The sequence below is a fragment of the Triticum aestivum genome, chromosome 3B, assembly GCF_018294505.1.
Source record: "Triticum aestivum cultivar Chinese Spring chromosome 3B, IWGSC CS RefSeq v2.1, whole genome shotgun sequence".
NCBI classification, from domain to species: Eukaryota; Viridiplantae; Streptophyta; class Magnoliopsida; order Poales; family Poaceae; genus Triticum; species Triticum aestivum.
Window position 1 is genome coordinate 829205975 of NC_057801.1, and position 21987 is coordinate 829227961.

Genomic DNA, 21987 nt, shown 5'->3' on the forward strand with positions numbered 1-21987 from the left:
TAGAAAGTATTTTCTTGAGATCGCCCTCTATCAAACTTGTGAGCCTCTTTTTTCTTTTTTAACTACAGTTCAATTTGTATGCTCCTATACTTCCCTTATCGGACCTATGTGAGTTTTCCCTTCACAGATATGTTTGGGAGCCTTTGTTGTAGCCAACAAATTGTTCCTCAGAAATTTATATTAGTTCTGGTGATTAAATATAAAGCAATGCCTCAAAATCTTCTACGGGACATATGTTTTTGACAAAGTCTACAGGACATATGACTAAGACAAGACTCATGCCATAAGGTTCTCCAAAATCCTTTGTTCAAGCAGAAAAACCTTTTTACACAACAACCTCATTTTTCTCCAGTTTGGGGATGGCAACAGTTCTACTCACGATGGTGCTGCATGCTGGAAGTACTCATTATCCTGTTGGCTCTACTCTGGTGAGTTCTCCCCTATTGCCCTCTTTGATTATTTGCCTCCATGTGCCGAACCTGACCCCCCTTCAAAGTTTATCATGGTTTTAGTGGTAGTATGACTGGTTTACATTTTGTAATTTTCGTGTTCGCTAGAAAGTGTTTGCTATGAAATTGAGATTATTGAGACGAATGTTGTTGTATAAGGTCACACATGTTTCTTACCTTTATAATTGGGTGATCAACTAATGGCCTTCGTTATATGGTGCGCTTCGATCCTCCCCCAAGGAACAAAGTCTGCATCGTCTATTTTGGTTTATTTAAATCCTTGCCAAATATTTTCTTTTGAGGAAAATCCTTGCAGAATGTTAATGCCATCATATGCTCTAATTCTCTGCTAGGCTGATTCGACGTGCTTAGTTGACAATTCAACTGTTACTTACTAATAGTTCTTGGTACGGATGGTGTATATAGCTATTGGGAATGTCTACTTAGTCTGTGGTCATCGCCAGTTATTAGTAACGTCCTGCATGATTATGTTGTTGCTAATAAAAATGAACAGTCAGTTCCAGACAATATAAGGCAACTGAGATATGGTTTTGACTGTGTCATGTTTATAGCGTACTATAGGTTGATAGCATGCTTCTAAGTTCTACATAGTTATTGTAATTGATTGTCTCTTTAAGTGTTGATGTAGGTGGATGTTGTTTGTGTAGATATTACATTTTGCTGGCATGATTTTGACATTCTTCAAAAGCCTTTATGTCATCCCGGATGCTATTTGGCTTGACATTCTTCAAAATTAGAGACTTAAATTTTCAGTTGGCTGATCAACCAACATGCAATTATTGTAGTATATCTATACGAACAATATCAGTTGCCCATTGTAAATTATTGGAGTGGCTGATGTTGTGCTGGTTGTTGGCAAGAAGGTTAGGATTAGGCACAAACTGTTTTCCTATGTTCATTGTTTGTGTACTTATCTAATGGCATGTTGAGAATCTCATGTCCCTGTCATGGTATGTTCATCGATCTCCTGTGTACTTATCTAAGCATTTGTTTCCTTTCGGGCCAATAATGAAAAAAATCTATGTGCAAGACTACAAGTACTCACGTATATAATGGTTACAAATACCCACATCATTCTCAGTTCTAATTGACTTATTGCGCCATGGGCGCAACGGGTCATCTAGTGTTATTTATAACCTTGAAATTATAGACTGAAAAATTTACGCCTTTGTTTTCACCTAGGGTTCCATATTATGGAGAAGGTGTTCTGGATGGTCCTAACACGCTCATAAACATGGATGTGCCTTGCTACCCTCCGGGTGGTGTTCCTAAGACGGGAACCAAATGAAGAATCGGTGAAGGGTACAACCAATAAAGATGATGCCGGGAACTTGACGACCTCTGGTAGCAATGTTATCGGTGCTCCACCTCTGGAGAAAGGTTAGTTTGAATAATGTACTGTATACCATTGTTCCTTTCTTGAGACCATTGCCGGTGCCAGTACTGCACCTTTGTGTGGTGAAATGTGTGATTTCCGCTGAGGTTTTGTATGAATTTTCAGTGGTATGGAATGATTTCTCAAAGAAGTTGTCGAACTAACTGAACCCAGAATTTAACGTGATATTGCAATTCCCCTTACAGTCATATTACACACATAAAACTAGTCATTACTCCTGTATGTGCAGAGTAACAGTCTTGTTTGGACTTGGAACCCAATAGAACTTATCTCTTGAATTTACATCATCATTCTCTATGGGGCCATTTAATTTTGGATTTAAGACCCATCTAGCAAGCGGCTGGGTGCTGGATGGATCGGCCGAGCCACAGCTAAAAAAGGCTGCCGGTGATGATCCACACATACTAAAAGTAGGGTCACCTGGTCCCCTGCACGCCACCAACTTGCAACCCAGCGTGTTGCGCTAATTAGATATGGTCCAGGTGGCTCAGGGTTGTTTCCCTCTGTCCTCTGATGCCTTAATTGAGATGCAGAGATTAGTAGAGTTTTCCTGTATCCTTCTTATCTTTCTTTCTTCATCTGCGTATGTCACCCCATGGAGAATTTGACAAAAGCAGCTAACTGAACGAGTACCAGATTTGGTTATCGCCTAAAATTCAAATCCTCTTCCATCTTAACTGGTTCTTAACTTAAATCCCCTCCCCAAGCAAGAAATAGTTGCATGTTTTCTACAGGTGGTTGAAAGATACTAGTAGCTGAGTACTTCACAAATCTTCTGTGTTATGCAGCCCTTTTGTTGGGTTATCTTGAGACCATAATTATTTTAAATGTACATGACTGACACGTTGTTTAGGGTCCACGTTCTCATAAATCCTTGTTCTTTATGTTGCTGTAGCATGTGGAAGATCATTTCCTTTGTTCTCTGAATTGCATGCACTTTGGTGAACAAAAAGTATGATTGGTGTTCCTGGTGAAAACTAGTGAAGCTAGAAGATGCTATGAGAAGGAACTTGCCAAGACTATTTGAAGAACAGCCTGATCTCCTGCATGAGGGTAACATTTTTATTTTGTGTAATGACCTAGTAATTATGATAACATGAACTCATTGTTTGCAACGTAACCTAGTAAATGCTTTTAGGAACTAGAGTTCATGTGGACTGGAAACTACTCCCTCCGTCCGGAAATACTGGTCGGAAAAATGGATGTATCTAGAACTAAAGTACGTCTAGATACATCCATTCCTCCGACAAATATTTCTGGACGGAGGGAGTACTTAGCATCCTTCAATGAATCAAAGAGAACATTATGCAATTTTCTTCAGTGAATGATTCACTTTATTCAGTATCATTGCCTGCTTTTTTATCTTAAAATCTTCATGATTTATAATTAGATTATTGGTTGGATAAACCATTGTGGTAGAGCTGCCTTATTGCTTTCTGCAAATATGCAGCATAATCGGTAATATGAGGAGTCATCCTGTTACGGACAGGTATCAGGGGCAGCACTATAGCTGCAGGCCCAAATCTGCACCACAGTCCGTAACCACACCAACAGCTGTGCCGCAGGCAGGCACATGCCAATCCTTGGTGGCCAAGAAGTCCTAGTTTATCCCTAGGAAATATATCTCTATTAGGAAGTTGTCTTTACTCTTTCCAAGATTTGGTTTGCTCTCCAACTTATGTGATCACTCTGATCTATAATAAGGGAGGATAGGTTGTATTAGAGTTATCAATCAAGAAATAGAGAGAATTGTCCCAAACTGGGAGTTCAGAGCCTACAGTGTCACGGCTGGGGGCGAACCTCGCTATCCCGTCCGACCATTCCCACCTCCAACTCCACACACGCAACGTCTTGGTATCAGAGAGGACCTTCCTTGGCCGCCCACCACCAACAGCCACCATGGCCGACACTGTCACCACTGAAAATTTGGAATCGTCGGTGTCCAAATCCCCCCCCCCCTGTCTCTACCTGACCTCAAACCGCTTCCTGAGCTATGGAATGATGTCGCAACATTGATCCATGGGTGCAAGGAAAAAAACTGCAGTTAGAGAAACAACGTGCATGACAAAGCAAGTTTGAAAGATGAAATATAACCAATTTTTTTGCTTGAATACGCATGAGACCTCCGTAGCATTGCATTCGATCATCAGGGATCAAACATCCCCGGTTCCATTTCATATATATGAAAATAAACCATGTCTCACATCATTCAGCCCGTACAAATAACAGTAAAAGTAAAAGACCTGGGGAGTATGCGATACAGATTTATTACATATCTGAACAACAAAAGGAGTGGGAGGGGGAGGAACAGAGAGGGCGGAAAAGAGAACATGTTCTTACAAACGGCACTGCATCAACCCCGGATCACGTGGATTGCATCTTCATCTGATGGATGCACTCGCAGGAATTCCTTTGTCGCATACCCACCGTGATCAGCTCCCAGCAAAGAAGCCCTCCAGGAAAGTCCATCAAGCATGTTCTTGTATAGTCAACCTATATCCAGCAGCAATCACCTGAGCAGATCCATCTGGTGTGATGCATATGCCTCCAGCATTGGACATTCCTGGTATTTGAACAGAACTTTCCAGATTTGGATGTTCCTCAGAACCAGATGCCAGACCTGCTTCAGGTTCAACCAGGTGCTACGATTAAAAACAATCTCATTTTTAAATAGCCATAAGGAGTGCAGCGGAGATTACGTTAAAAACTCATGCTTTTTGCACAACCATTTTGATGCCAAAGATTCAAAATCACAGATTCTTATAACAAATAGGCACAGTCAAAGAAAAGATGTTTCACAGGTTCAATTTCCATACAACGACTGCATTCTAGTGGCTTTGGAATCCCCATTCTCCTCAAGTTATCCCTAGTCAAAATTTTGTTTTGTGAAAACAGCCATAGGAAGAACTGAATCCTGGGAGGGATTTTAAGAGACCAAACAGCAGAAAAATTATTTACAAGGAAAACCTGACACACCAAATCACCCCACTACTAGACCAGGGAAAAAACGCGCCTGTTGCAAAAATTGGACGACCTAAGCTACCTCAAAAACGACCATTAGGTGGCAGCAGCTAACAGCTGCGCCAAGCCCTTTACTCCCAAATTTGTCTGAGCACCAGCTAGAGACTTGGTGTAGCGCCATTAAACACATTCATTCTGATGCTTCCACAACATCCAGGCCCCCAAAGTGGTAAGCGAGTTAAGCCCCTGTTTGTTTCCTGGAGTCAAAGAATTGATTCTCAGCCACCAAGCACAGAACACATTATCCTCGGTGCGTGGTGAGAAGTCTGGTAGACTAGAGCAACATAAGAGGATGCACCAAACTTGTCTAGAGAAGACACAGTTTGTTAAAATGTGTTGGATCGTCTCTAGCTCTTGATCACAAAGAGGGCATTGGCTCAGGTGGGGCAAACCCCTTCATGCCAATCTATGGACAACCCAGCATCTATTCTGGTTGGCAGCTGACACTTCTTTGGCGCCCAAGATATCCCAACAAGCAGCTTCCATGGCTTAAAATAAACAGCCCCATGGAATAAGGCCTTATAGGCCGAACTGGTTGAGAATTGGCTGGACACTATGAACTTGCAGCGATATTCATCTTGCACATCTGGTTGCAGGTGCAAAACCGAGATCAACTACCAAATGTATAAGAACTCAGCCAGGCTTGTGATCGTGAGGTCGCCAACAATATCTTGAATCCACTGATTGTCCAAAAGAGCCTCTTCCAGTGGTGTTCATCTTGCACACCCGGTCGCAGTTGCACAACCGAGATCAACTCCCAAATGTCTAAGAACTCAGCTAGGGATGCGACTATGAGGTCGCCAACAATGTCCCGAATCCACCAACTGCCCAAAAGAGCCTCTTTCATGATCCGCTTGTCTACTCTTTGCTTATGGACTAGTGCAAAAAGACTAGGGGCCAAGCCAGCAATTGATCTCCCTTCTAGCCTAGTTATCGGCCTAGAATAAAGTAGGTTAGCATCACGCACAATCATCATCATGGTGATTGAGAAGAAGGTCCTAACTAAGTCATGAACATGTATAGTGAAGCAACCTTGGCCAGCCATAACCATCACAAGGATTTTAGATCATGGATACCAAGTACTCCGAGCTCTTTAAGTGTTAGTAATCCTTGCAACAGCCAATCAATAAGTCAATCTTTTCCTTAGGTAATAAGCTAGTGAGTCAAGTATGTGTCTTAGGCTACAAGTCTGAGGGTCAAGTCAAGTTGTCGAGTAGTACTTGGGAGCTGTGCCACCTAAGTTCTCCCAGCTCGCCCTTTCCATAGAGACCCTCGACATCTCTGAATTATCGTTGGAGGAGGTCACAAGTCGGCTAAAGGTGGCAGAGGACCGTCTCGAGTTGCAGGAGCCTTCGCGTGAGCATGGTAGACTTCTCCTCACCGAGCAGCAGTGGCTGGAGAAGATGAAGGTGTGCCAAGGGAGCAACTCCTCTAGGCCTATGCGAGGCTGTGCACACGATGACGACCTTAGCGGAAGAAGGGTGGAGAAGGTGGCGACGATTGCCTGACATCTAGGGATGGCTAACATGATAACACATGCCGCAGTTGTGGGTATCATGACCATTGGGCAAAGGAGTGCAGGCAGCCTACAGGAAATAGAGGGCTCTCCTGGCAAAAGCTGAGGAAGACGAAGCTCCTCATGGCGGATGAGGAGCTTCCGCTCCAGCCCCATCCATGGATGTGTGGGGCAACACCATTCTAGCCCCACCATGGAGGTGTGGGACAACATCACTCTAGCCCCAGCTATAGTGGTGCATAATAGCATCACTCTTCACATCAATGAGCTGAAGGTGAAAGCCTACCTCGGTACAAGGAGTGAAGATGAGCAAAGCGCGGGCTGGCACCTCGACACCGGCGCCACGAACCATACGACGGGCCACATTCTTCGCTGAAATTGACCGAACTGTCACCGACACTTCAAATTTAGCGATGAATCTGTCGTTGAAATCAAGGGCATCGACACCATCATCTTTGTTGGCAAGAACGACGAACACAAGGTCCTTGGCGTTGTCTACTACATCCCACGGCTGAAGAACATCATTAGCATTGCTCAGCTCGATGAGAGCGATGCATGTGTGGTGATCCGAAGAGGTGTGCTTCGAATCTGGGATCAGCAAGGTTGGCTCCTTGTTCTGGTCAGGCATGGCCGGAATCGCCTTTACCTTCTACATCTTTAGGTGGCTCGACTAATATGTCTCTTTGCAAACCATGATGACATCATTTGGCAGTGGCATGAGATGTATGGACATCTCAATTTTGACACGTTAGAGATGGGACGCCTCGCCATGACATGCGTGTTGCCACGACTGGGTCATGTGGAGTAGCTCTACAACACTTGTGTCATCACCAAGCACCGTTGTGGTGCATTTCCTCGACAAGCAAGGTACCGCACGCAAGAGCTACTTGAGCTTGTCCATGGCGACCTATGCAGTCCTGTTTCGCCTGCCACACCTGGAGGGCAGCGCTACTTCTTGCTGCTAGTGTCCCACTCGCTACATGTGGTTGATGCTCCTGGCTGCTAAGAATAGTGCATCTGATGCCATCAAAAGGATTCAGGCAGGAGCAGAAGCTTAGAGCGGATGCAAACTGCACGTGTTCTGCACAGACAATGGCGGCGAGTTTACCTCGACGAAATTTGTTGCCTATTGTGCTGATGAAGGCATCCAATGCCACTTCTCTGCACCTTATGTTTGTAGTAGAATGGTGTTGTTGAGAGGTGGAACCTGATGGTGGTGGCAATGGCGTGTGCTCTATTAAAACAGAGGAGCATGCCTGCTGAATTTTGGGGGGAGGCCGTGAGCACTGTTGGTCGTCTTCCTGCTCAACCATGCTCCCCACCAAATCCCTTGCAGGAAAGACGCCTTATGAGCCGTTGCATGGCCACAAGCCGGTTGTCCACTATCTTCGGACCTTTGGGTGCATGGCGTATGTCAAAGAACACAAGAACCTGCATAAGCTTGATGACCGTAGCTCCTTCGTTGTGTTCATCGGCTATGAAGACGTACCGGTTGCTGGACCCTATGATGAGGCGCATCCGCATCGCCCGGGACGCTATCTTTGATGAGAACGTGGCTGGGATTGGGCAGCGGACAACGACGCACACTCGGGCGGCGACATCGATGTCCTGTACATCTGTCGTCACCCAGCTATGCGTCTAGCACAAGGGGAGTTAAGCCTGTGTCAACAGGACATGATACTCGGGGTACTTCACCTGCAGCACCACCATAATCTGCATCAGCTCCAACAACTCCAGAATTTGTCACACCACTAGGAGATGATGATGATCGACCCGATGTTGCTCACATCGACACACCAGTTTGCTACCGCACCATCGAGAATTTGATTGGAGGAGAAGAACCACTGCCCAGGTGGTACCTCAGAAGGACACCTTTCGGTATTTGGGGTCAATGCTGCAGGAGGATGGGGGTATTGATGAAGATGTGAACCATGGAATCAAAGACGGATGGATGAAGTGGCGCCAAGCTTCTGTCATTCTCTATGACAAGAGAGTGCCACAAAAGTTAAAAGGCAAGTTCTACAGACGGCGGTTCGACCCGCAATGTTGTATGGCGCTGAGTGTTGGCTAACTAAAAGGCGACATGTTCAACAGTTAGGTGTGGCGGAGATGCGTATGTTGAGATGGATGTGTGGCCACACGAGGAAGGATCGAGTCCGGAATGATGATATACGAGATAGAGTTGGGGTAGCACCAATTGAAGAGAAGTTTGTCCAACATCGTCTGAGATGGTTTGGGCATATTCAGCACAGGCCTCCAAAAGCTCCAGTGCATAGCGGATGGCTAAAGCGTGCGGAGAATGTCAAGAGAGGGCGGGGTAGACCGAATTTGACATGGGAAGAGTCTGTTAAGAGAGACCTGAAGGATTGGAGTATCCCCAAAGAGCTAGCTATGGACAGGGGTGCGTGGAAGCTTGCTATCCATGTGCCCGAGCCATGAATTGGTTGCGAGATCTTGTGTGTTTCACCTCTAGCCTACCCCAATTTGTTTGGGACTAAAGGCTTTGTTGTTGTTGTTGTTGTTGTAGAAGAACCACTGCCCAGACTTGCATCGTGCAACCTTGATGCTGAGCTACACCTATCCAACACGGGGGAGCCGTGCTCGTTTGCAAAAGCTGAGAGAGATGAGGCATGGCAAGCAAAACATGACGTGGGAGCTTGTCGATCTACTACGTGGGCATGGTGATCAAGCACACAACACAACTGGTCGCACGAGGTTTCATTCAGCAAGCCGACATTGACTTTGATGAAGTCTTCGCGCCCGTGGCTCACATGGAATCCATCGGCCGCTGCTTGCTTTGGCTACCTAGGAGTGGCCTGTCCACCACATGGATGTAAAATCAGCCTTAATGGAGAACTGAAGGAGGAGGTCTACGTGAAGCTGCCTGGTTTCATGTTCATCGGAGAAGGAAAGTCTTGCTACTGCGTAAGGCCCTCTATGGCCTTTGGCAGGCGCCATAAGCATGGAACGCGAAGCTTGACTGCACGCTGAAGGATATTTGTCTCAAACAGAGCGAGCACGAGCACGCGATCTACCGGCGATGAAATCCTGCTCATTGGAGTCTATGTAGATGATTTGATCATCACTGGTTCATCCAAGGGAGCAGTGAAGAGCTTCAAGGACGAGATGAAAGCAAAACTCCAGATGAGTGACTTTGGACTATTGTCATTCTATGTTGGAATCGAAGTTCAGCAAGACGGGGATGACATCGGCCTATGTCAGGCACATTCTGCGCCTCACATCCTTCAGCATGAAGGAATGGAAGGTTGCAACCTAGTTCACACTTCGATGGAGGAGCGACTCAAACTGAGTCGTGAGTGCACGGCAGAAAAGGTGGATGCCACAGAGTATCGGAGGATCGTTGTCAGCCTCTGCTACCTTGTCCACACACGGTCGGATCTGGCATTTGCCATTGGGTTCATGAGTTGTTTCCTGGAGCAACATACAGAGAAGCATATGATGGCAGTGAAGCGCATCCTTCGATATGTCGCTGGTACCAACCACTATGATCTAGGCTACAACGATAATGACCTTGTGCACACAGTCGGTAGACTGGAGAGACATGACTGGTTGGCTATAGCAACAATGACCTTGCCGGTGACATTGACACCAGGAAGAGCACAAGTGGCCTATGTTTTTAAGGCGACGCCTTGCTTTAAGGCGCTGGGGGGGCGCTTCGACGCCTAGGCGACGCCTAGGCGCCTAAAGCGGACGCCTAGGCGCCTAAAGCGCAAAGCGCTGGGGGGGCGCCTCGACGCCTAGGCGTCGCCTAGGCGTCGCCTTACGGACGCCTTTAAAACATAGCAAGTGGCACGATGTTCTTCCTTGGTAGCAGTTTGGTGAGCTGGCAGTCACTCAAGCATCGAGTGATGGCCATGTCCTCCTACGAGGCAGTGTATGTGGCTGCCACATTTGTCGCAACACAAGTACTTTGGAAGCTAAAGATTGCTGGTGGGATGGGGTTTTGAAACTTGGAGTTTTTCCATTTAGCCTTGCTTGGGAAGCACGGCTAGAAGCTCATAACAAGCCCGGAGTGATGAGAAACACTAGATGAGGAAAAAAAAAGCATGTCAGATTTGTTTGGCTAGTTCTAGATGCTTCCACTCTAGTGTAGTATGTCTTTTCTTTTCTTTTCTACCCTACCTACTATTTTCTAGAGTCTTCTAGTTGTGAGTAGCTATGAGTTGAATGGTGAAACTTAAATAATGTTTTCTAGAGTATTCCATTTATAAGTAGAAGTATGTGAAGGCTTCACAAAGCTCTATAAATAGAGGTCCTCACCTCTACTTTGGAACTAGACTATGTACCCCCACTACCTATAATAGAGCTTGGTGTTCTTATCTAAGATCTTGGAGTAGATCTCCTGCTTCATATTGGCCTAAATTCGCCTCGAGAGCGATATCTAGTGCAACACCTTGAAGTTGTTCCTTCAACACTTGTGCTGTACACATTGTAGCAGCAAGGTGGAATTGCTCCTCCACAATCTTGTGCTGCTTCAGGTGGTATCAGAGCCTTGTTGATCCATACAAGTTCTTGCTGTTCTCTTTGAGAGCAAGCTGCAGCAAGCAATGGAGTAATTGGAGAAGAGGATGGATACTGTAGAACGACAAATGAATGAGCTGCGTGAAGATCTCAATCGGAGATTTGACCAGCTAGTTGAGATGATAAGAAAGGGTGTCCCCCCTGCTGCCAATGAAGGAGATTCATCTAAAGAAGAAGATGTTCAACAAAGGAGAGGTAATCTTGAAGCAAGACCGCCACAACAACATGCTGTTCAACGTGCTTCAAGAAGGCCAATTTATGTTGAAGCTTCTGAAGGTGAAGAATATAATGATGCCCTTGAAGAACCTGATCTCTATGCATATCGGAGAGTACCCAACCCTACATATGCAAGGTGAAAGCCGAGATCCCAACTTTTAGTTGAAATGTTGATATTGAAGGGTGTCTAGATTGGTTATGTGAAGTGTAGACTTTCTTTGAGGTCATGGAGGTTTCGGAAGATCGTAGAGTTCCTTTGGTCGCATTCAAGCTGAAAGGAGGAGCCGATGATGGATAAGTCTGTGTACTAGGGTCCTTGTGGGGCTGCAGCACATGGTCCTTGTGGCAGTTAGGAGGATAAAGTCCTGGACCATCAAGGACTGGCTGTTAGGATAGAGTTCTGTTCTTGACCATCAAGGACTGTCAGTTAGCATCTTAGACTAGCATCTTAGACTGGCATCTTGGCAGCATCTTAGCATATGCCTTGGCTGGCTAGCAGCCTATAAATATGTATCCTCAACCCCTCGAGTTGGCATGGCATTGTGTGAGAAATAAACCAACGAAAATTGTCCCAACTCTCCTAGTGTCATCCACAACCCCTCGGGTTGGCATGGCACACAGCTACCTCGAGCATGCGGCGCCGGCAGGAGGCCGAGCGCGCCGTGGCAGAGGAGCGTGAGTGAGCGGCTGTAGCAGCAGCTGCTGCGGCGGCAAGAGTGTCGAGGCTGGCTGCAGCGGAGCTGGCAGCAGCCAGAGCGGAGGTAGAAGCAGCCAGGGCGGAGGTAGAAGCAGCAGCAGCAGCAGAAGCAGCCCGTGAGGCTACGGCAGATGCCAAGGCACTCCGCGGCAGCCCCGGCAGCTCCAGCAGCTCCGCGCCTGCGAACGACGGCGCCGACGCAGATTGCGCCAAAGTGGCGCAGGAGCGGACGGCGCAGTGGGCAGCCGAGCACGCCCGCGCTCCAGGTGGAGGCGCGCACCGCGACGGCGGCTGCAACGACCAGGACCGCGGCCTCTACGAGGTCCGGACTGTGGTCAGGGATGTTGGTTCCAGTGTTGGGTGGCCTACCCTCACTAAAACAAACTACGTCGAGTGGGCCGGGATCATGGAGGTCAGGCTCCAGGTGCGGCGCATGTGGGAGGCAGTCCAGGACAGCAACGTCGACCACCTAGAGGATCGACGGGCACTGGATGCCCTCATCGCCGCAGTCCCGCCCGAGATGCAGTTCTCGCTTTCCAACAAGCGGACTGGCAAGGAGGCTTGGGACGCCATCGCCGCAGCACGCATCGGCAGCGACCGTGCTCGCAAGTCCACCCTGCAGGCACTTCGTAAGGAGTGGGAGAACCTGGGCTTCAAGCCAGGTGAGGATGTTGATGACTTTGCTCTCCGTCTCAACACTCTGCTGCAGAAGATGGTGAAGTTTGGCGATGCCACCTACACCGAGGAGAGAGCTGTCGAGAAGCTTTTTCGGTGCATTCCCGAGAAGTACAAGCAGATGGCTCGCTCGATCGAGTCGTTGCTGGACCTCTCCACGATGACGATCGAGGAGGCGATAGGTCGTCTCAAGGTCGTCGACACCGACGAGCCACAGCCCCCCTCGGGGCCCGTCACCACCGGCGGGAAGCTGCTCCTAACTCGGGAGCAGTGGGATCCCAGCCTTGGTGACAGGAAGAAGGGGGAGCCTTCCTCCTTGACGGGCGGCCGCAAGCGTGGCAAGCAGCGTAAGGCGCGAAGAGGCCCCCCGGGCAGGGCACAAGGACGTGCCGAAGGTGACGCCCGCGGAGGCGCCAAGGACGGGGCCGCTGGCAAGCCCAAGCCGGCACAAGACAACAGTTGCCAGGCTCATGACAAGGCCAGGCTCACGTCGCACAGGCGAAGGAGGAGGAGACGGCTCTGTTCTTGGCGCATGCAAGCATTGAGCTACCCTCGGCGACTCCAGTCGCAAAGGCTTTCATCCACCTCGATGAGCCAAAAGCACACGCTCTTCTCGGAGATGGCTCCGGGAAGGACAAGGCTACAGGGTGGTGCCTCGACACCGGCGCCACCCACCACATGATCGGTCGAAGGGAATTCTTCGCCGAGCTCGACTCCGAGGCTCCGTCAAGTTCGGGGATGCCTCCGCTGTGGAGATAAAGGGCGTCGGCTCCGTCATCTTCACCACCAAGATGGGAGAGCACCGGCTGCTCACCGGTGTCTACTACATCCCCGCGCTAAGGAATTCCATCATCAGCTTGGGACAGCTGGATGAGAACGGCTCAAGCGTGCTGATTGAGCATGGGGTCCTACGCATCTGGGATCGCCAGCGTCGCCTTCTCGCCAAGGTGCCCATAGGTGAAAATCGACTCTACGTCCTTGATGTGCAGGTGGCACAACCGGTCTGCCTCGCTGTCCGTCGAGACGACGAGGCGTGGCAGTGGCATGAGCGCTTTGGGTACCTTCACTTTGAGGCCCTGAAGCGTCTAAGTGCCAAGGAGATGGTGCGAGGCCTGCCATGCCTCGACCATGTGGAGCAGTTCTGCGACATCTGCGTGCTGACAAAGCAGAGATGACTCCCCTTTCCCCAACAGGCGAGTTTTTGGGCTAAGGAGAAGCTGGAGCTTGTGCACGGAGACCTGTGCGGCCCGGTGACGCCAGCCACACCAGGAGGTCGACGCTACTTCCTGCTGCTCGTCGACGATCTCTCCCGCTACATGTGGGTGATGATCCTCGACAGTAAGGGAGAAGCGGCGGACGCCATCAGGCGCGCGCAGGTTGGTGTGGAGGCGGAGAACGGCCGCAAATTGCGCGTGTTGCGCACTGACAACGGCGGCGAGTTCACGGCGGCTGAATTCGCGTCGTACTGCGCCGATGAGGGCATCCAGCGCCACTACTCCGCGCCGTACAGCCCGCAGCAAAACGGCGTCGTCGAGCGGCGCAACCAGACGGTTGTGGGGATGGCTCGGGCTCTCCTCAAGCAGAGAGGGATGCCGACTGTCTTCTGGGGAGAGGCGGTGCTAACGGCCGTCTACATCCTCAACCGCTCTCCTACTAAGGCACTCGACGGCAGAACTCCGTACGAGGCCTGGCATGGGCGGAAGCCGGCGGTATCTCATTTGCGGGTCTTTGGCTGCCTTGCGTTCGCCAAGGAGCTCGGCCACATCGGCAAGCTCGACGATAGGAGCACTCCGGGAGTCTTCATCGGCTACGCGGAGGGCTCAAAGGCTTGCCGCATCCTCGACCCAAAGACACAACGTGTGCGCACAGCGCGAGACGTCGTGTTCAACGAAGGGCGAGGGTGGCAATGGGACAAGGCGGTGGACGATGGCTCGACGCCGACGTATGACGACTTCATTGTCGTGTACGCCCACTTCAAGGAAGCTAGGGGAGCAAGCAGCTCCTCTTCACCGGGCACGTCTACCGCGGCCCCCAAAACTACATCGACTGCGGCGCCTGCTACACCGACGACACCACAACCGGTGACGCCGCATACTTCAGCCCCGGCGGTCGCCACTCCGGGCTTGTCTTCATCAGCACCAGCTCACGCAGAGCACAACCCGATGAAGTTCGCTTCCCCGCTCACTCACGACGAGGAGCGTATCGACGCGTGGTATGACGGCGAACCGCTGCGGTACCGTACGATGGATAATCTGCTCGGCGACCAGCCGGTGCCAGGACTGGTGCCACGTGACCTGGAGGCGCAGCTACAACTCGTGTGTGAAGACGGCGAACCATGGTCCTTTGCAGAGGCCGAGAGAGACGCGGCATGGCGCGCCGTGATGCAGTTGGAGATGGATGCGGTCGAGCAAAACCGCACCTGGGAGCTCGCTGATCTCCCTCGAGGTCACCGCGCAATCACCCTTAAGTGGGTGTTCAAGCTGAAGAGGGATGGAGCCGGCGCCATCATCAAGCACAAGGCTCGCTTGGTGGCCCGAGGCTTCTTGCAGCAGGAAGGAGTCGACTTCGACGACGCTTTCGCTCCCGTGGCACGGATGGAGTCCGTGCGACTTCTCCTTGCGTTGGCTGCCCAGGAGGGCTGGCGTGTCCACCACATGGACGTTAAGTCGGCATTCCTCAACGGCGACTTGAAGGAGGAACTCTACGTGCATCAGCCACCTAGGTTTACGATTCCCGGCCAGGAGGGCAAGGTGCTCCGCCTGCGCAAGGCTCTCTATGGCCTGCGGTAGGCACCCAGGGCGTGGAACGCCAAGCTGGACTCCACGCTGAAGAAGATGGGTTTCGAGCAGAGCCCGCATGAGGCTGCCGTCTACCGACGGGGGAGTGGAGGAAATGCCCTGCTGGTGGGCGTCTACGTTGACGACCTGGTGATCACCGGCACCGAAGATGCAGAGGTGGCGGCGTTCAAGGAAGACATGAAGGCCACGTTCTAGATGAGTGACCTGGAGCTCCTCTCCTTCTATCTAGGGATTGAGGTGCACCAGGACCACTCCGGGATCGCGCTTCGACAGTCCGCCTACGCCAAGCGCATCGTTGAGCTAGCTGGGCTCACCGACTGCCATCCAGCTCTCACTCCGATGGAGGAGAGGCTGAAACTGAGCCGCGACAGCACGACGGAGGAAGTGGATGCTACGCAGTACCGACGCCTTGTGGGGAGCCTTCGCTACCTCACTCACACACGGCCGGACTTGGCATTCTCCGTTGGCTATGTCAGTCGGTTCATGGAGCGACCAACGTCGGAACACCAGCAGGCAGTGAAGAGGATCGTCCGCTACATAGCAGGGACCCTCGACCACGGCCTCCACTACCCTAGGTGTCCTGGGGCGGCACACTTCGTCGGGTACAGCGACAGCGACCACGCCGGTGACATCGACACCAGCAAGAGCACGAGCGGGATCCTCCTCTTCCTCGGCAAGTGTCTTGTGAGCTGGCAATCAGTCAAGCAGCAGGTGGTGGCCCTGTCCAGCTGTGAGGCTGAGTACATAGCGGCCTCCACCGCCTGCACTCAGGTGCTCTGGCTTGCTCGAGTGCTTGGTGATCTTCTCGTTCAAGACACCAGAACGGTGCAGCTCCTGGTGGACAGCAAGTCCGCCCTGGCCCTGGCAAAGAACCCCGTGTTCCACGAACGGAGCAAGCACATCCGACTGAGGTATCACTTCATCCGCAGCTGTGTGGAAGAAGGGAGCATCGAGGCGAGCTACATCAACACCAAGGATCAGCTCGCAGACCTGCTCACCAAGCCCCTTGGGAGGGTCAAGTTCCTCGAACTTTGCTCCAGGATTGGGATGATTCAACTCTCCCACAAGACGACGTACAAGACTTAGGGGGAGAATGATGGATAAGTCTGTGTACTAGGGTCCTTGTGGGGCTGCAGCACATGGTCCTTGTGGCAGTTAGGAGGATAAAGTCCTGGACCATCAAGGACTGGCTGTTAGGATAGAGTTCTGTTCTTGACCATCAAGGACTGTCAGTTAGCATCTTAGACTAGCATCTTAAACTGGCATCTTGGACTGGCATCTTGGCAGCATCTTAGCATATGCCTTGGCTGGCTAGCAGCCTATAAATATGTATCCCCAACCCCTCGGGTTGGCATGGCATTGTGTGAGAAATAAACCAACGAAAATTGTCCCAACTCTCCTAGTGTCATCCACAACTATCAATGCTCAGGCTGAAAGGTCTAACAGCCGATGCATGGTGGCATCGTGTTCAAGAAGAGCGCAGACTGAGAGGAGAACCTCGTGTAAGAACTTGGCGGCAAATGAAAAGCCTTTTGAAAGGGAGATTTTTACCCGTTCATTATGACCAGATCCTATTTATCCAATTCCAAAACTGTGCTCAAGGAAATAGCACTGTTTCAGATTACACGGAGGAGTTTCTAAGGCTACAAGTGAGGTGCAACCTTGCTGAAACTGAAGATCAACAAGTTGCAAGGTACGTCAATGGTCTCAATGATGCTATTCAGGATCGATTGATATGCAACAAATCTGGTCCATTGATCAAGCACTCTTGCCTTAAAGGCCGAGGGTTGAGGACAAGAAATACAACTAAGGCTCCATATCCTCATACCGAAGGCTCGTCTAGGGATCACACTAATAGAGTGGAAGAAAAGACCGCTCCACCAAAGGCAAAACAAACAATCCCGGAGCAAACTATTGGCAAGGGTAAGGCAAATGAAGGCCCAAAGTGCTATAAATGTGGTAAAGAGGGACACATATCCATGGTTGCCCACTAATTTTTTTGTTAACACTACGATTCATGATGGTGAAGACGACAAGGAAGAATATGAATCTGAAGATGTAGAGGGATAAGAGCTTTGTCAAGAAGAAGGTGAAGAGGTGGTATGTGTGATTCAGCGTCTCCTATGTTCCACACCATAGCCCGATGACACAAAACGGAATAAAATATATGAGAGCAAATGCACAGTGAATGGTAAGGTATGCAAATTAGTGATTGATAGTTGCAGTTGCGAGAATCTTATCTCCCAGAAGTTGGTGAACCATTTAAAGCTTGAGACTCATGATCATCCAAACCCCTATACTATTGCGTGGATCAAAGAAAGGATTGAATATGAGGATCACCAAACAATGCAACCTACTACTTTCTTTGGGAAAGCATCATTGCTCAAACATGTTGTGTGATGTAGTTGATATAGATGTTAGCCATGTTCTTGGGAGACCTTGGCAATTTGTTGCGGATACTACACACAAGGGCAAGGAAAATTCTTACTCTTTCATTTGGAACAAGAGAAAGACCATTATTCCACCAAACAAAATTGAAGACAATACCTCTAAGGAGGATGGGAAAACTATGTTAACTATCTCCAATACCTCATGAGTTTATGAAACACTTGAAGGAGGCAGATTTATGTGCTGCACTTGTTGTATAAGGAGAAGAGCACCTAACTGTGAAATTCTAGCAAAGGTACGTGGTATATTGGCAGAATTTCAGAACATACTTGGAGAGCCACAAGGCCTGCCACCGATGAGAGGAATCCAACATAGAATTGACTTAATTTCGGGAGCAAGTTTTCCTAATCTTCCACACTATCAAATGAGCCCAAAAGAGCATTATATGTTGAAGGAGAAAGTGGAGGAATTGCTGCGGAAGGGGCACATTCGAGAAAGTATTAGCCCATATGTTGTACCAACCCTGCTCGTGCCCAAAAAAGATGGATCTTGGCGCATGTTTACGGATAGTAGAGCCATTAACAAGATCACCGTAAGGTATAGATTCCCTATTCCCTGTTTGGGTGATATGTTGGATCAACTTAATGGAGCAAGAGTGTTTTCACAAGGTTAGATTTAAGAAGTGGATATCATCAAATCTGTATCAGACCCAGGGATGAATGGAAAACCGATTTCAAGACAAAGGAAGGGTTGTTAATCCGTATCAAACCCCGTATCAGACCCGGGGATGAATGGAAACCGCCTTGAAGATAAAGGAAGAGTTGTTTGAATGGCTAGTCATGCCATTTGGACCCTCAAATGCACCCAGTACTTATATGCATTTGATGAATCAAGTCCTTTGACCCTTCTTATCCCACTTTGTCGTGGTCTATTTCGATGAAGCAAGGATGAGGATGAACACTTTGATCACATTCGGAAGGTGCTAGAAGTACTAAGGGAATATGAGCTCTACGTCAACTTGAAGAAATGTGTTTTCCTGCGAACACAACTTCTTTTCCTAGGATTTGTCATAACATGTGATGGTATTCGTGGTCATGATTCCAAGGTCGAAGCAATCTGAGAATGGCCAACTCCAAAGACCATTTCTGAGGTAGAAGTTTTGTGAAGAATTTCAGCACTATCATGGCACCAATTATCGAGTGCCTGAAGAAAGAAAGTTCCAATGGACAGAAGCGGCTAAAGCTAGCTCGAATGAGATCAAGCAAAAACTCCCACAAGCTCATGTCTTGGTGCTACCTGATTTCAACAAGACTTTGAGTTGGAGTGTGATGCAAGTTGAGTAGGCATTGGAGCTGTTCTATCTCAAGAAAAAAGCCCATTGCTTTCTTTAGTGAGAAGTTAAGCGAAGCTAGACAGAAATGGAATACTTATCAACAAGAATTGCATGCTGTTTTCAGAGGTTTGAAAACTTGGGAAGTCTACTTGTTGCCTAAAGAGTTCATTTTTGATAGTGATCATCAATCCTTGAAGCATTTTAGAAATCAAAAGCTTGTTGACCGCATGCTAGCAAGATGGGCAACATATCTGAAGAGGTTTAACTATCTCATCGTGCATAAATCTGGGACAACTAACCGAGTGGCCGATGCTTTAAGTCTTCGTGCATGCCTCTTGACTTCTTTTGAGGCTGAACTTCTAGGCATGGATCAAAAGGAGTTGTATGAGGATGATGAATACTTTGGCCATGTTTGGGTTAAGCACATCAGGGGCTAGCCATCAGATGACGACTATTTGATGCAGACTGGCTATCTCTTTAGAAATGATTGTTTGTGCATCCCAAGGAGTTCTCTGCGTGACAACTAATTAGAGAACTCCACTCAAGTGATCTTAGTGGCCATGTTGGACCGGACAAGACTATCGCTAACCTGGAAGCTTGCTACTTTTGGCCACAACAAAAGAGAAATGCTGAAAAGTTTGTTCAGCGATGCCCTATATGTCAAACCTTCAAAAGCCAAGTTCAGAACACAGGGTTATACATGCCTTTGCATGTTCTTGTCGCTCCATGGGATGTCATCTCTATGGACTTCGTCTTGGGCTTGCCAAGAACAAGACGAGGGAGTGATGCTGTGTTTGTGGTCGTGGACAGTTCTCTAAGATGGCTCATTTCATCCAATGCCGCAAGACAAGGATGCTCATTATGTGGCAAATCTGTTCTTTTGAGAAGTGGTCAGACTTCATGGAGTACCAAGGTCCATCGCCTCAGACCATGATAGCAACTTTCTTGCTGCATTTTGGCTCACTTTGTGGAAGCAATTCAACACTGAATTAAAAAAAATAAGCCCTGCTCATCCACAAACAGATGGACAAATCGAAGTGGCGAACAAGTTTTTGGGCAATCTGATCCATTGCATTTGTGGAGAAAGAAAGGGACAATGGGATCTGGCTTTATCTCTTGCAGAGTTCTCCTACAATAACTCCAAGCATAGATCCACATGAAGGAGCCCTTTTCCCATTGTCTACACTAATGTTCCAACACATGTAGTGGACCCGGTGAGGCTACCATCAAGGGGAAACTCAAAATCAGCATTGTACTTTGCGGATAATTACACCGAGTTATTTGAAGAGTTTCGTTGTGTTTTGAAAGCACAAAATCAGAAATATAAACAACTTGCTGACTGCAAAAGGAGGCTGAAATCATTCCCAACCTGTGATAAGGTGATGGTATACCTCCGAGAAGAGAGGCTACCTTTAGGTGTTAAAGGGAAACTTAGGCAGCGAAGGTATTGGCCCTTCTCTATCGCGAGGAAGATAAATGGTAATGCTTATGTGATAGATCTTCCAAGCAACATGGGTATATCCAATAGTTTCAATGTTGCGGACTTGACTCTCTACCATCCAGAACAAGCGCTCTATGAAGATCTCGAGGGCGAGTTCCAAACTATCAGGGAAGAATGATGAGGAACACTAGATGAAGTAAAAAAATTGTATGTCAAATTTGTTTGGCTACTTCTAGGGAATGGCCTCATATAAAGCGTCCGGAGCTCCATACAGTAACTTGGTCAAGGGATATATTAGTGACCTGAGATTTGATGAGATCGGGCAAAAATTATCGCAGTTATGTCGGCTATCTCCAGGGACAATATTACTCATGGTAAGGCAAGTTAGGACCTGGTGCATTCAATGAAAATGACCTGGGAGGCCCTGTCGCTGCTGGAATTACCTGGGGAGCACGCGAGAATCTTGCCAGGTCATGGATGGAGACCTGTTGAGTTTGATTGCATAAAGATTAACTCTGATGGAGGAATATCTATGGATGCACGACTGGGTGGAGTAGGGGTGCGTTGCACGATCGTCCTTGGCCTACATGGGTGCTTGGTGTAAGCCTATTCACGGTGTCACTAGTCCACTTGTTGTGAAGGCAATATCTCTTCGTGAAGGTGTGGTCTTTTCTAAGCTTCGAGGCTTTGCGCGAGTAGAGATGGAAAGTGGCAGTTTGAAGTAGTTAATCTCTGGAACTCAAACCGTTTCTTTGTGCTTGTTGATAGCGCCGTTATTAGACATTGAAGGGCTAGCGTCTAGAGGTGATGAAGTGTTGGATGGACTCCGCCTGAGTTTTTGGTTACTAGCCTCATGGTTGACAGTGTCTGAGCCCCTTATTGAATAAAGCCCTTCAGTTCCCTGCAAATGGTGGACAACCAGTTCGCCTTGGCGTTGGCCAAGAACCCAGTCTTCTATGGACACAACAAACACATCGACTTGGATACCATTTTATAAAGGACTGCTTGGAGGATGGGAGTGTCAATGCCAACTAACATCAGGACCACAGACCAACTCGTTGACATTCTAATTCCATGAGCGGCGTGCTAGGATTGGGATGGTTCAAATCAATTCAAGTCTGATTTGCAAGGTTTAGGGGGGGGGGGAATTATTAGAGTAATCCTTGCAGCAGTCCGTCAATAAGTTAAGTCTTTTCCTTACGTAGTAATTAGTGAGTCAAGTCTGTGTCTTAGGCTACAAGTCTGTGGGTCAAGTCACGATGTCTTAGGCCTCATCAGCTGTATCTATTGCAACCAGAAACTGAGTCCCAAATCAGAACCTTTGCAAGTTACTACTAACATTAAGGCGACAAACTTTAGGCCGGGCAACCAACCAACCAAACAAGTCAAAATATAATATAATATCATATCATTATAACTTCGGCAATAACATTACATAGATATACATTATTTGACCAATTACATAGATATGCAAACCAACATGTGTTTGGCAAT

General features: G+C 48.4%; 1 protein-coding gene across 48 annotated transcripts in view; it reads left to right on the forward strand.

Annotated features, from left to right (window-relative positions):
• LOC123072724 (uncharacterized) overlaps positions 1-21987 on the forward strand; it is a 71908-nt gene that overhangs the window by 10477 nt on the left and 39444 nt on the right. For 47 of the 48 annotated variants that reach the window (XR_006435356.1, XR_006435358.1, XR_006435362.1 and 44 more), the window contains 3 exons: positions 353-428; positions 1653-1850; positions 2762-2919. The gene's annotated coding sequence lies outside the window, so the exon portion shown is untranslated. Of the gene's footprint in view, positions 1-127; positions 429-1652; positions 1851-2761; positions 2920-21987 lie in introns of all 48 variants that reach the window. The other variant, XM_044496334.1, reaches the window with a different exon arrangement.